At 40.3% G+C, this 11,389-nt stretch overlaps 1 protein-coding gene across 1 annotated transcript in view; it reads left to right on the top strand.

Annotated features, from left to right (window-relative positions):
• The first annotated feature begins 81 nt into the window (after nt 1–81).
• The window catches only part of LOC144054616 (protein phosphatase 1 regulatory subunit 29-like), a 105,482-nt gene continuing 94,174 nt past the window's right edge, over nt 82–11,389 (top strand). Inside the window, exons 1-2 of the mRNA XM_077569760.1 lie at nt 82–744; nt 9,107–9,246. The gene's annotated coding sequence lies outside the window, so the exon portion shown is untranslated. The remainder of the gene's footprint in view (nt 745–9,106; nt 9,247–11,389) is intronic.

Below are 11,389 nucleotides of genomic sequence, written 5' to 3'. Positions count from 1 at the left end.
TATATTTAAGAAAAAATGTATTTTTTTTTGCATATTATTGAAATTAATAATGGCCTTTTAAAATGAACGAACACTGAAAAATTACAAATTGCATTTGTGTTAGTTTTCATGGAAAAGGTAAAACATGTTGCAAATTATGAAATTTCATTTGACACATAACGGTGAAGACATTGTGCCATTACAAGTTTGATCAATATTAAGATATATTTTTTTTGAAACAATAACTTTTTCAAAATGAAATTCAGTGCGGTTTGTCTACTGTTAATGATATTTTTTTGTTACTACTGTTACTATATGCTCAAATATATATATATTTTATATGCATTTTCAACATACGCTGCTCTTTTTAGAAAAACGCATGAAATAAAAATAAGTGTGCTGACCTGTGGGAGGGGAGGTAATTATGAATCCTCCTGCAATATGATTGGCTGCTTCATCCAGAAAGGACACACCCTACTGCATTATCATGAAACGACCCTTCCAAAAATGTCTCACATTTACACAAAATAAAAACAATATTTTTAAACTGAGGTTGTCAATTGCGATTCAAAATAGCGCCACTGAAGTCACTTAGCGTTCCCGCCGGGCGGCAGCAGGGCGCGTCCTACCTGCATGCGGTAGCCAGTCATATTGCGGCAGGGCGTGTCCTGGCTACATCTCAAGTGAGGTGGAGGCGGAAATCATCACGTGACTTCCGGTAAGATGGCGGCCTCACCGCAGCACGTCGTTGCTCCCATTCTCTCTGTAAGTTTAGGCTCCATTTTGTCTTCTAAAATATCCTATTAGCATCTACTACAATATTTCTAGTAGACCTTTTCTACCCTATGACATTTTTAAGGTGCACGAGCTTAGTGCAAGGTGAACATACTGTTTATTTATTTATATTGTGAACACTACACAAATACGTTATTAATACAAAACCAACCAACCAACAAACAAAGAAGGGGGGGGGGGAAATTAAGTATTTTTATTTTTTATTTTTTTTAAATAACATAAAGAACATACTGTCACTTGACTGAACTCAGATCAGCTGTTTTGAATCAGTTTTCGAGTTCAGAGAAGGTCAAATCAGAAGCCATGTCAGATTAAGAGCTTGCTGAATAAATCATTTCCGAACTTCTTTGAATCTTGATTATGAGCTGGTCAAATACCTTGAATTTGAACACATTCGTAAATTTTGTAAATGGGGAAAGGACCTTGTAGATCCAGAAGCAACCACCAGATGGCGGCAGCACGCCATGTAACGCCTCCTAATAACAGCGAATGAATGTGTTGTGTGTTTATGGGCATCCTCAGACACGTTTGTACAATGTGTGTTTGTGTTTTATAACCTAAGAAATCTAATATGGTTAATGAATATAATTTTATACAAGAGAACAATTACCACATCTGCAGCTGCAATACATTATGTTTTTAGAACACACTATTCAGTAATATGAACAATAACCAAAACATGTCCAGCGCATTGATGTTGTGTAAGAAGTGCAAGTACAACGATGTAGCTTTCGATGTAATTTAGCTCATTTTGTCTTCTTTTTTTTGTAGCTATGTTTCGCTGTTCTGTAGCTGTGTGTGTGTGTGTGTGGGGGGGGGGGGGGGGGGGGTATTTTGGCCAATACCGCCATCTGCTGTCATTTGACATGAACGTCACACCTACCTTGGGTCTCGCATTGCATCGTCACGTGACGTGGCCAAATCAAAACAGGTCAGCTCTGGTGGTTTGATGTCAATAAACTGTTAGAAGCGTCTTCTTCTTTTTTTTTTAATTTTAATTTGAATATCTCATAATTCACCACTCGACGTGCAAAAAAAATGTGTGTACGTGTGTTGTGCATTTTTGTATGTGGTACGCATTTATCAATGCGCATAAGTGTGTGTGTGTGCGCATGCATATGCAGATGGATTTGTCTGCGATTGTGTTTGTGTGTTCACAGCTCACCGGCTCGCTGATCCACCACCTGCCCGCTTGTTTGTAACTGTGCGTGTGTGTGTGTGTGTGTGTGTGTGTGTGTGTGTGTGTGTGTGTGTGTGTTTATGAGACCACCTGAACCACGCATTCACACAAACTCAAACGCATGCTTGTATGCAAGTAATACATACACGTATGAACACATATCAAAAGTCAGTGACACGCACACACACATCCACACACATCCACCCAAATGCATCAACAGGTGTGTTCTTGCAGCGTCCAGAAGACATGAGAGCGTGTGAAAGGGGGGGCAGCGGTGTTGACGTTTGTGTGGAGCTGAGATGGCGGCCATCTTTTATGTGCGCGATAGACTTGAAGCGAAACAAAATGGCTGGCAATAACACCAAATGACTCCATAACTCTCTTGTCTTTCCTTAAGGAGCCTTCAAGCTTTTTATTTTTTTGCTCCCCTTCAAATTCAACAGCATGTTGATTTGCTGTGAGACCTTGTTTGGGTCAATTTTTAGACTTCTTTTTTTCAGATTTATGTATCTTTTTGGTAATTTGAAAGGGAAGTCAATTCAAAAATGTTTTTTATAATATATTCTATGCGCCCCCCACTCGTTAACATAAGCAGCAAAATCCATCCGTTTGTATCCATCTCGGGTGGCGGCCATTTTGTCCTGTACCTCTCGCTGTTGATTGAAAATGACATCACAGTTGCTCAGGGTTCAGGTAACGTCCAATCACGGCTCACAAGTTTTCCAATTTGGTCATGTGATGTTCGCAAGCTGAGCCGTGACTGGTCAGTACCGTTCGTCACTGTGATGTCATTTTTTTGTTGACACCAAGTGGCAAAATGGCCGCCCTTTGGGATGGGTAAAAACGGGTGGATTGTAATCAATATTATTTAGAATGCTGTGTTTGAACTAAAGAAAAATCCCCTTTAAGACACGCGTGCAATGATGCAGTCCACCCGAGTGTTCAGCCATGAAGCCTCAAGTAGCATGTTGGCTAACAAACACCAACACTTCATACTACACAATCATTGCGTGGAAGAAAATGCTTTTAACTCATTCACTGCCAATGACGGCTTTAAACGTCAAAAAATTATTTGAACTATTTCTATTAGTTTAACCTTTTTTTCACACTTTTGTTAACAAGAGTATGAAAACCGATTAATTACAATGAAAAAATTTAATCGCCTGACTCCCTGAATTTTTTAAAATAATCTTTTCTTTGCCATTGACGGCTATAAACGTCAAAAATTGATTCATTCGATCCCCCCCCCCACACTTTTGTTAAGAGTATGAAAACCTAGAATTTTTTTATATCGTACATTTAGAACAGATAAAAAATTTTTTTTATCGTGAGTTAATTAGTGAAGTCATGCAATTAATTACAATTAAAAAATGTAATCGCCTGACACCCCAAATTTTCAATACTTAATTTTTTTTAAATGCATTTATGGCAGTGAATGAGTTAATACTCTTTAATGTAAAATTAAAATGAATGCGATTAGTCGATTAATCAATAGGTTAATAGATTCTAAAAATATTCCATAGTGACAACACTAGTTTTGGCCAAAACAAGTGCAAGTGTACCCACACATTACACGCACGTAGACAATCATCAGGCCGCGGACAGACAGCGCTTGCCTCCCTGCTGTTACCATGACGACCACAGCCAGAGCAGCGCTTGAGATTCTCTGTGTGCTCCTAAACCCCCCCCCCCCCCCGCTCACCCCCCCCCCCCCCCCTCAGCGGCCCACCCCAGTCACCTTCTTTCGACTCTCCACCTTCATCATTCCTTGACTTCTTCCTCTTCATCTTTGGCAAATGACATCATAGCGTAACATCTGGAACGAGGTCATAGCGCAAGTGACCATTCTCTGTCAGCCAATCAGCTCACCGCATTGTGTTAAGCTCCGCCTGTTTGCATAGCTGGCATGCTGGCTAGCTTGTAAATGTGTTCACAACTTTATTGCTTTTCCCAGGCCTTTTTTTTATTTAATTAATTTTTTTTACTTTCCGTGTCAGCCAGAGTGGCGCAATATTTAGACAGCCCCCTAGCCCGCGCTGATTGGTTGATTCATGGCTTTGCCGGCCGGTAATTGGACGATGACAGCGGGGTGCAAGTGTTGCCGAGCGATGATTGATGGCTGCCGCTGTCGCCACCTCAACTTGTTGTAGCCCAGATGTGTGTGCTCATATTCCAGTGTGTGTGTGTGTGTGTGTGTTCACAAAATATTTCATACAACTTTTCTATTCTTACGTGACATTTTATTAGGTACGCCATCGGATCACATTATCGTTGTGATGTGTTAACATCAAAGACAATTCTTCTAACAAACAGCTGTCCGTGGCTATAAATAACTCTAAGCTATATTTCCACATGCATATTAATTATTATGGAAAACAAGAGAGAGAGAGAAAAAGAAAAAAAAAGGGTTTACCCACAATTCCCAGCAGGGACGACTTCCATCAGCCTGCACAACTCAGCGGTTTTGCTGTTAAAAATGTGTACACGGCGATGACACTGCGAAAAAGGCGACAATTAGGAGTGTGGAGATCCCTGCTAAAACGTTAGAAGTATTTGAAAAAGTCATCCCTGGAAATTAATTCACCTTTAAAAGGGTCTTTGATGTTGACAAAAACATAAGGATAGTTGAGGAGTCTAAAAAAACACGTCAGGCTCATTGGCGGCAAAAGTGTCTTTGACGTTAACAAAAACGCATACCAGGATAGTAGAGTTCCCCCAAATTGTGGTTGTCAATGTCTTTGATGTTTATAAAGTTAATTGAAGAATAAATTGTGTTAACACAAAAAAGTACGCTAGCTTCACGAGGGATCAAAGTGCTCACAGATTTTTGTGGAAAAAAATTGAGGACAAATGCGTCTGTGATGTTTACAAAAACACACCAGGATGGTAGAATTGTCCGATTTGTGGTTGATGTTGACGTAAATTTACTTTGGGCTCATTGGCACTTTTGAAGGTGTCTTTGATGTTTATAAAGTTAATTCGTTAATTGGAATATAAGTTGCCTTAACATAAGTATGCTATTGTCATGGAGATTTTTGTGGAAAAACACACAACATTAGGCTAATTGAGGACAAACGTGTCTTTGATGTTTACAAAAAACACACACCAGGATGGTAGAATTCTCAGAACTGTGTTTGATGTTGACGTCAATTTCTTTTGGGCTCATTGGCACTTCTTGATGTGTCTTTGATGTTTACAAAAACAAATTAGAGTAATTGAAGACTAAAGTGTCTTTGATGTAAAAAAAAAAAGTATGTTAGGCTCATTTAGGCTTTGATTTAGAAAATTCAAAATTGTGGTTTGATGCAAATGTATTTTGGGCACAATCACACCTCTTAATGTGTCTTTGATGTTTATGAACACATATGTTATGTTCAACATTTCTGTGTGTGTGTGTTTGTGGGGGGGGGGGCTGGTTGGGTAGGATGGTATCAATCTTTTATGCAACGGTAGCTTGAAATCATTTTCTTCTTTTTCTTTCTTCTTTTTTTTTTTTTGCTTGACATTCAAACACGAAGACGCCACGTGACGAAGGAGACATTTTGAAAGGCGAGCTCGTCATCACCTTTTGGAGGAGGTGTCTCGCTTTGCATAAAATCTGATCGCACTCCAGCGGGGGAATCACATCGATGCGGCGCAGTGTCTTAGTGGACGCCGTCTTGGTCCGCATCTAAGTCGATGTCATCTTGACAGATGTTTTCTTACGTTGCTGGGTTCATTGGCCACGATAAAAAAAAAAAAAAATCATAATTCAAATATTTGATGTCCTTTTATCAGTTACGTCGGACAGGCCTATCTTCATTAATTTTCGATATGCAAATGAGCTTTGTTGTGATTCGGTCTTGTGCTTTATTGGAGATGAAAAACAGCTTTCCTCTGATTGGTTAGTTGCTATTAAGTGTTATTTGCAAGGTTGTTGAGGACTATGTTGTCTTTGTGCGTACTAGATCGCCTTTGATGTTTATAACTTTAAAGTTGTCATTGGTTTTTAATCAGTTCGATTGTAAATTTGATACGCTATTAGCGAAAAGGTGTATGTTATGCTTATTGTCATTTGATCATTGGGCCTTTCGTCCTCACATCCGTCTTGTTTGCACCCTTCCAACATCAACTCTTCCCAGTTTTAGTCCTTCCAATGTCCCCTCTTCCTCATTTCTGTTCTTCTGTCGTACCCTCTTCCTGGTTTTAACCTTCTGTCATGGCTTCAGTTTCCCAACCTTCACTCGTCAGTTTTTCCTCGCTTCACTCTAATGACGACGTCGATACCATCGAGTATTTATTGACTGATTATGATCGTTATCGCTCCTCGTCCTCCTCGCTGCACCCACTTTTTTTTATCTTTTCACATCCCGTCCGAGTTTTTCCTTTTCAGTGACTTTGCCGCCGTGGAAGTTCGTCCTTGCAAATCAGTTTTTTGTCAAGCGTGTCTAAGAGCTGCAGCTCTGGGGAGGAAAAAAAGTTACAAAGGGAAGATAACAGGGATCTCGTTTCCCTCTCTTTTTTTTTCTACACTTCTTGTTTTTTGTCCTTGTTTCATGGACTTGATGTGGAGCTACTACGGAAAATTGTGAGAAGGGTTAGCGAGCATTGCTAGCACAAAAATGAGGAAGTGCTAAATGCAAAAGGCTGTCAACCAGGAAGACGTGACGACAAAATGGAAATGAGGAACGCTCGTAAGGAAAGTGTACAATTTTTGGCTTTTTATTTGTATTAATATAAAATATAAAGCGTATGAAAAAATCACTGAGTGCTGAAATTGCACCCAATTGTCCAAAACATGTTGAAGTTCAAAATGGCACCATCCAAAATTTCAAAATTATTATTGTCATTATTATATGTGGGAAACACATTTTTATAGTACACATGAGTGAAAATGTCCAAATTTTGGCCCATTGACTCCCATTATAAATCATAATTTTTCATGTTTTTTGATGCATTGCACACCTGATGTATTATAGTGCGTTTCCCGCAATTACCCAATTTATCCATTCTTTGCGGCATCAACGAAAGGTAGAAAATCTTAAAAAAAAAACGTATGCCATAAAATCCATAATACACCAGATGGCGCTAGGAAGCTAATTATCATTTTTTGTTGACTTCTATGCTTCTTATGTCCCCATTCTTTTACCAAACAAGAAAGCACGGGTGGGATCGAGAGCTCAGGCCTGTGACGCAGTAACCGTGACGTGCACACGCGTATGATTGTGTGATGAGGGTATATTCCAATTTCAATGTATTTTTTTTTATAAATACAGATGAAACTATATATGTATGGATAAGTCGGATGCCACTGAACATTTTGAGTGAACGCAAGTAAAAAAAATATTCGGAAATGACTTGGATATCACACTTCCAATAGTGAGCCAAATTTGGGCTCATTGAGCTTGTGTGTCGTAAAAAATTTTTTTTACCTTACGAGGAAACAGAAAGATGCTAACAAGGAAGCGGTGACGACGGAATTTTGTGGTACCAATCACAATCGTTTGCTTGCGCTAGCTTAACGTCAGTCTTGCCTCTTCGTCAGTAGGTTTCACTCGCACTTGTAGAATTGAGGATGGAAAGATGCAGAGTCAGGGCGGCTTGCCAGAGGTGCTTCATCACAGTGTGTGTGTGTGTGTGTGTGTGTGTGTGTGTGTGTGTGGGGAACCCTGGCGATATGCGCAAACTGCACAGCAACAAATGTTTGGCTTTCATCCCGAGTCGCCACGAATGACGTCGGCGGCCCAGTTGGATCTCCCTGCTTACGCTGCTTGTACGTGCTCACATTGTCAATCAGTCGTGGATGCAAGTGCAAGAGTCCAGTATTGGCCTGAGTCCGGTTTTAGTGAGCCAATCGGATGCCAGCATATGACTCTGCCGCACCACTAGGGGGAGGCAGAGCGGAATTAATAATAACAATGGCTTACACGGTCAAACGTTGTCACCCCTTGTTTACGTTTTTCCGTTGTCACCTTTCGCTTGTTTCAATTCTGTCATCAAGTCTTCCTTATTTTCGTCAATCTGTCGTCACCTCTTCCTTGTTTCAATTTTGTCATCACAACTTCCTCGTTCCTTTCCTTCCGGTGTCAACTCTTCCGCGTTTCCATCATCCTGTTGCCACGTCTTCCTCCTTTACATCCAGTTTTGGTTCTTCTGTCTTGATCTCGTCCTCATTTCACATCACCTCTTCTTTAATTTATACTTATGAAAATAGTTTTTGAAAATGTAAAAATTAGGGGTGTCAGGCGATTCAAATTTGTAAACATTATTAATCGCATGACTTCAACAGTTAACTCACAGTTAATCACAAATTTCATATTATGTACATATAACATCTAAATGTACAATAAAAATTTATCCACTAGAATTTTTTTACACTAATAGAAATATGGCTGCATGGCTTTTAGTCATTGATACATTTCATAATTATTCATAAAATTTTGTTAAAATTAAAAAGATGAAGTGTGATATTGATTTGTGTTGAGGTCATTTTGCTGCCACTAGATGGCATAATTCCATTTGTAAGACATTGGTGACATCTCTGTGCATTTTTCTTTTCATATTAAGAGCAATCTTAATCTTTCTAATCTTTACCATGAAGTAATTTTGCACATTTTTAAAGTTGTATAATACAACTTGACCCCATGCTGTCTCCACAATTATATGCATTATTATCAAATTCATTTCTGCTCAATTTTGACGTGGACGTGTCTGCTGTGTTGCAACTTGAATTCCCCCAGACTTTCCAAGTCATTAATCGCACATTAAAAAAAATGAAGGAAACCTTAAATTAACGCACAAATTTTGATTTTAATATTTTTTTCCACATTTGAACGATGCATGAATAGGATTTTTTTAAATTGACAAGGCTATAAATGAACCACATCCTTCAATTTATCATTATTGCATATTCTTTTTACACAGTTGTACCCCCCCCGAAGACTTTTAAACATGCAACCATTTCCCCACAAAAATGCTCCAAAATTGAAATGCTCCAAGCTAAAAAAAATAATACCCCCCCCCCCCCCTCCTTTTTTCTCCTTCTCCTCCAATGCTTAACTGACTGGCTATCACTGACGCGAGTTGGGCAAGAAGCTGTTAGCCCCAATTCACCAGCAGCCTTCATCCGTAACCCCCCCTCCCTCTCTACCCCCCCCCCCTCTTCTATTCCAGCATCACACCGCCTCTCCCATCACTCCTCCTTCCTTCACTCTCGCCTTCCTCCTCTGCTGGAACGCACCGAACCTCATCCTCCGCTGTGGATCCTACTCCGGCCGCCTGCAGCCCGAGCGCACGACGGACCCCCGCAAGAGGTAAAAGCGCCCCCACCTTGTTATTTTGTGCATTTCTGCACTTTTGGACTGCGGGCGCATGTGATGCATGTGGATCGGACCGCTTCTTTAGAGGGTGGTGTTGCTTCATCGGGTGCGTGGAACCAGCGCGGAGCTCTTCTGGTGGGGGTGGGGGGGTGGGTGGGCTATGTCTGCATGGGTGTGTGTGCGTGAGGAAGATGCCAAGACAGAACGGAAAAGAAGAAGAAACACGTGCATGCATTTCCATATTGCGGCATTGGTCAGGAGGAGGCGTGCATGCGTGTGCACCTGTGACATGCATTTGATTGACAGTTGGAGGAGGGAGGGGGTGGGGAGGGGGGGGAGGGGGAGGGGGGTGGTCGGGGTTGGTCAGTCCCCCTCAACTGTCTTGATTGGCTTCCGTGCACCTTCCTTTTCCTCACTGCTGGTCACATGGCCGGCGAGCTGCCATGGGTTGGATGTCCGATGACTGATGGATCGAGTTTTTCATGTTTGCCCCGCTGAAGTTGTTTTGCCAAACGGGCGGGCATGAGTCATGGCGGGGGGGCGGGCATGAAGGGGCGGTGTGTGGATGGTGTTAGATCAGGTTGGTTCATCTTGACTTTACACACAGTGGGGAAGTGTTTCAACACAGATTGGGGTCCCAAATGGGAGTCCTCAGGGTAGGATCACAAGTACCTTTATTTTTTTTTAAACTGAATTTTTTGTGTGTGAATTCTTACAAATGACAATTTAAATTGATTCAGATTTATTTTTATGTGTATATTTTTACATTTACTTTAATAATATCCCAATATATTTAATTTAATTGGAATTTATTTTAGTTGAATATTGAAAAAATGGAAACCCATTTTTGTGTTAAAAAAGCCATTAGATTTTTAATGTTCAATTACATTATTATGAATGATTTGCTTATTTTATATATGTATATATTAGAGCTGTCAAACGATTAAATTGTAAAATCAGATTAATCACATCTTTTCTTTCTTTTCTTTCTTTCACATCTTTGAACTTTGATTAATCACGATTAATCGCTTATAAAGGCTATTTTTTTATCAACATTTTTTGCCCACCAAATTTAAAGAACACCTGTGTTATTTTTTTTGACATTTAATGTTATGAGGACGTCTTCAAAAACACTCTTAATTAATATATATATATATATATATATATATATATATATATATATATATATTAAGAGTTCTTATCTCAGAGAGCAATGGTTTGACTTTTGAACAAATTATTTCTAGTTTTCCTTTTATTCCAGATTGCTTTCCACTGTACTTGTCGCTACTGGATGACACACACACACACACACACACACACACACACACACACACACACAAAGTTGAGCGTTTGTGCGTACGTGCGTTTGGGTTGTCGCCAGCGGGAAGAATCAAGGTTTCCAGGCTCCGAGTTTAAAACCCGTCTGCCGGGAATCCATGACACGTTTAGTGTGCGGTGTGCTGTTGTGGCTTCAGGACTACACACAAACGCGCACAGACGCACAACATGTCGTCACGTTGGTGCGTGCGAGTGGGTGGACGCAAAACAGGAAAAAGCTGATATTTGTCACTTTTTCTCCCGTTGTTTTTTTGTCTCTCGGCTGATTCCGGCAACTTGAGAGCACTTTTTGTGATGAATAATTCCTCTTGTAGACAAAAGCAAACGAGCGCTGAGAAGTTCAGCGTGAGTTTGGCGGCGTTTTTCCTCCAGACGCATTTGGCTTTTGTGTTCAAATCCCTGCGTGGGGTTGATAATCCAACATTCCGATTGTTTTTCCCCCCGCAGTACTTTTCCCGCCGTCCTGTTTCCTGAACTCAACTTTAGGACAACCTTCACAAGTCCTGTCACTCGCAATTTCCTTGTCTGCCTCAAAACCTTCTTGTTTTTATTCCTCTGTTGTGTTGCTCTCAACTTCCTGGTGTTCCTCTCCGTTTCTTTGCTATCATTCTCAACTTCCTTGTTTTCTTTTGAACTTTCTCTGTAACTTTAGCGTCCTTGTATTCCTTTTAGCTTCCTTGCTATCATCTTGACTTCCTTATGTTCTTCTCAACTACCTCCATCTTGCACTCAACTTCCTGCTATTCCTCTCATCTTATCTTCTCAAATAATTCTCCACTTCCTTGCTATCATCTCAACT

This window comes from Vanacampus margaritifer, chromosome 7 (genome assembly GCF_051991255.1).
Source record: "Vanacampus margaritifer isolate UIUO_Vmar chromosome 7, RoL_Vmar_1.0, whole genome shotgun sequence".
Classification (NCBI taxonomy): domain Eukaryota; kingdom Metazoa; phylum Chordata; class Actinopteri; order Syngnathiformes; family Syngnathidae; genus Vanacampus; species Vanacampus margaritifer.
The sequence above is the reverse complement of the archived record's forward strand: the minus strand, read 5'-3'. Positions and strand labels throughout refer to the sequence as shown.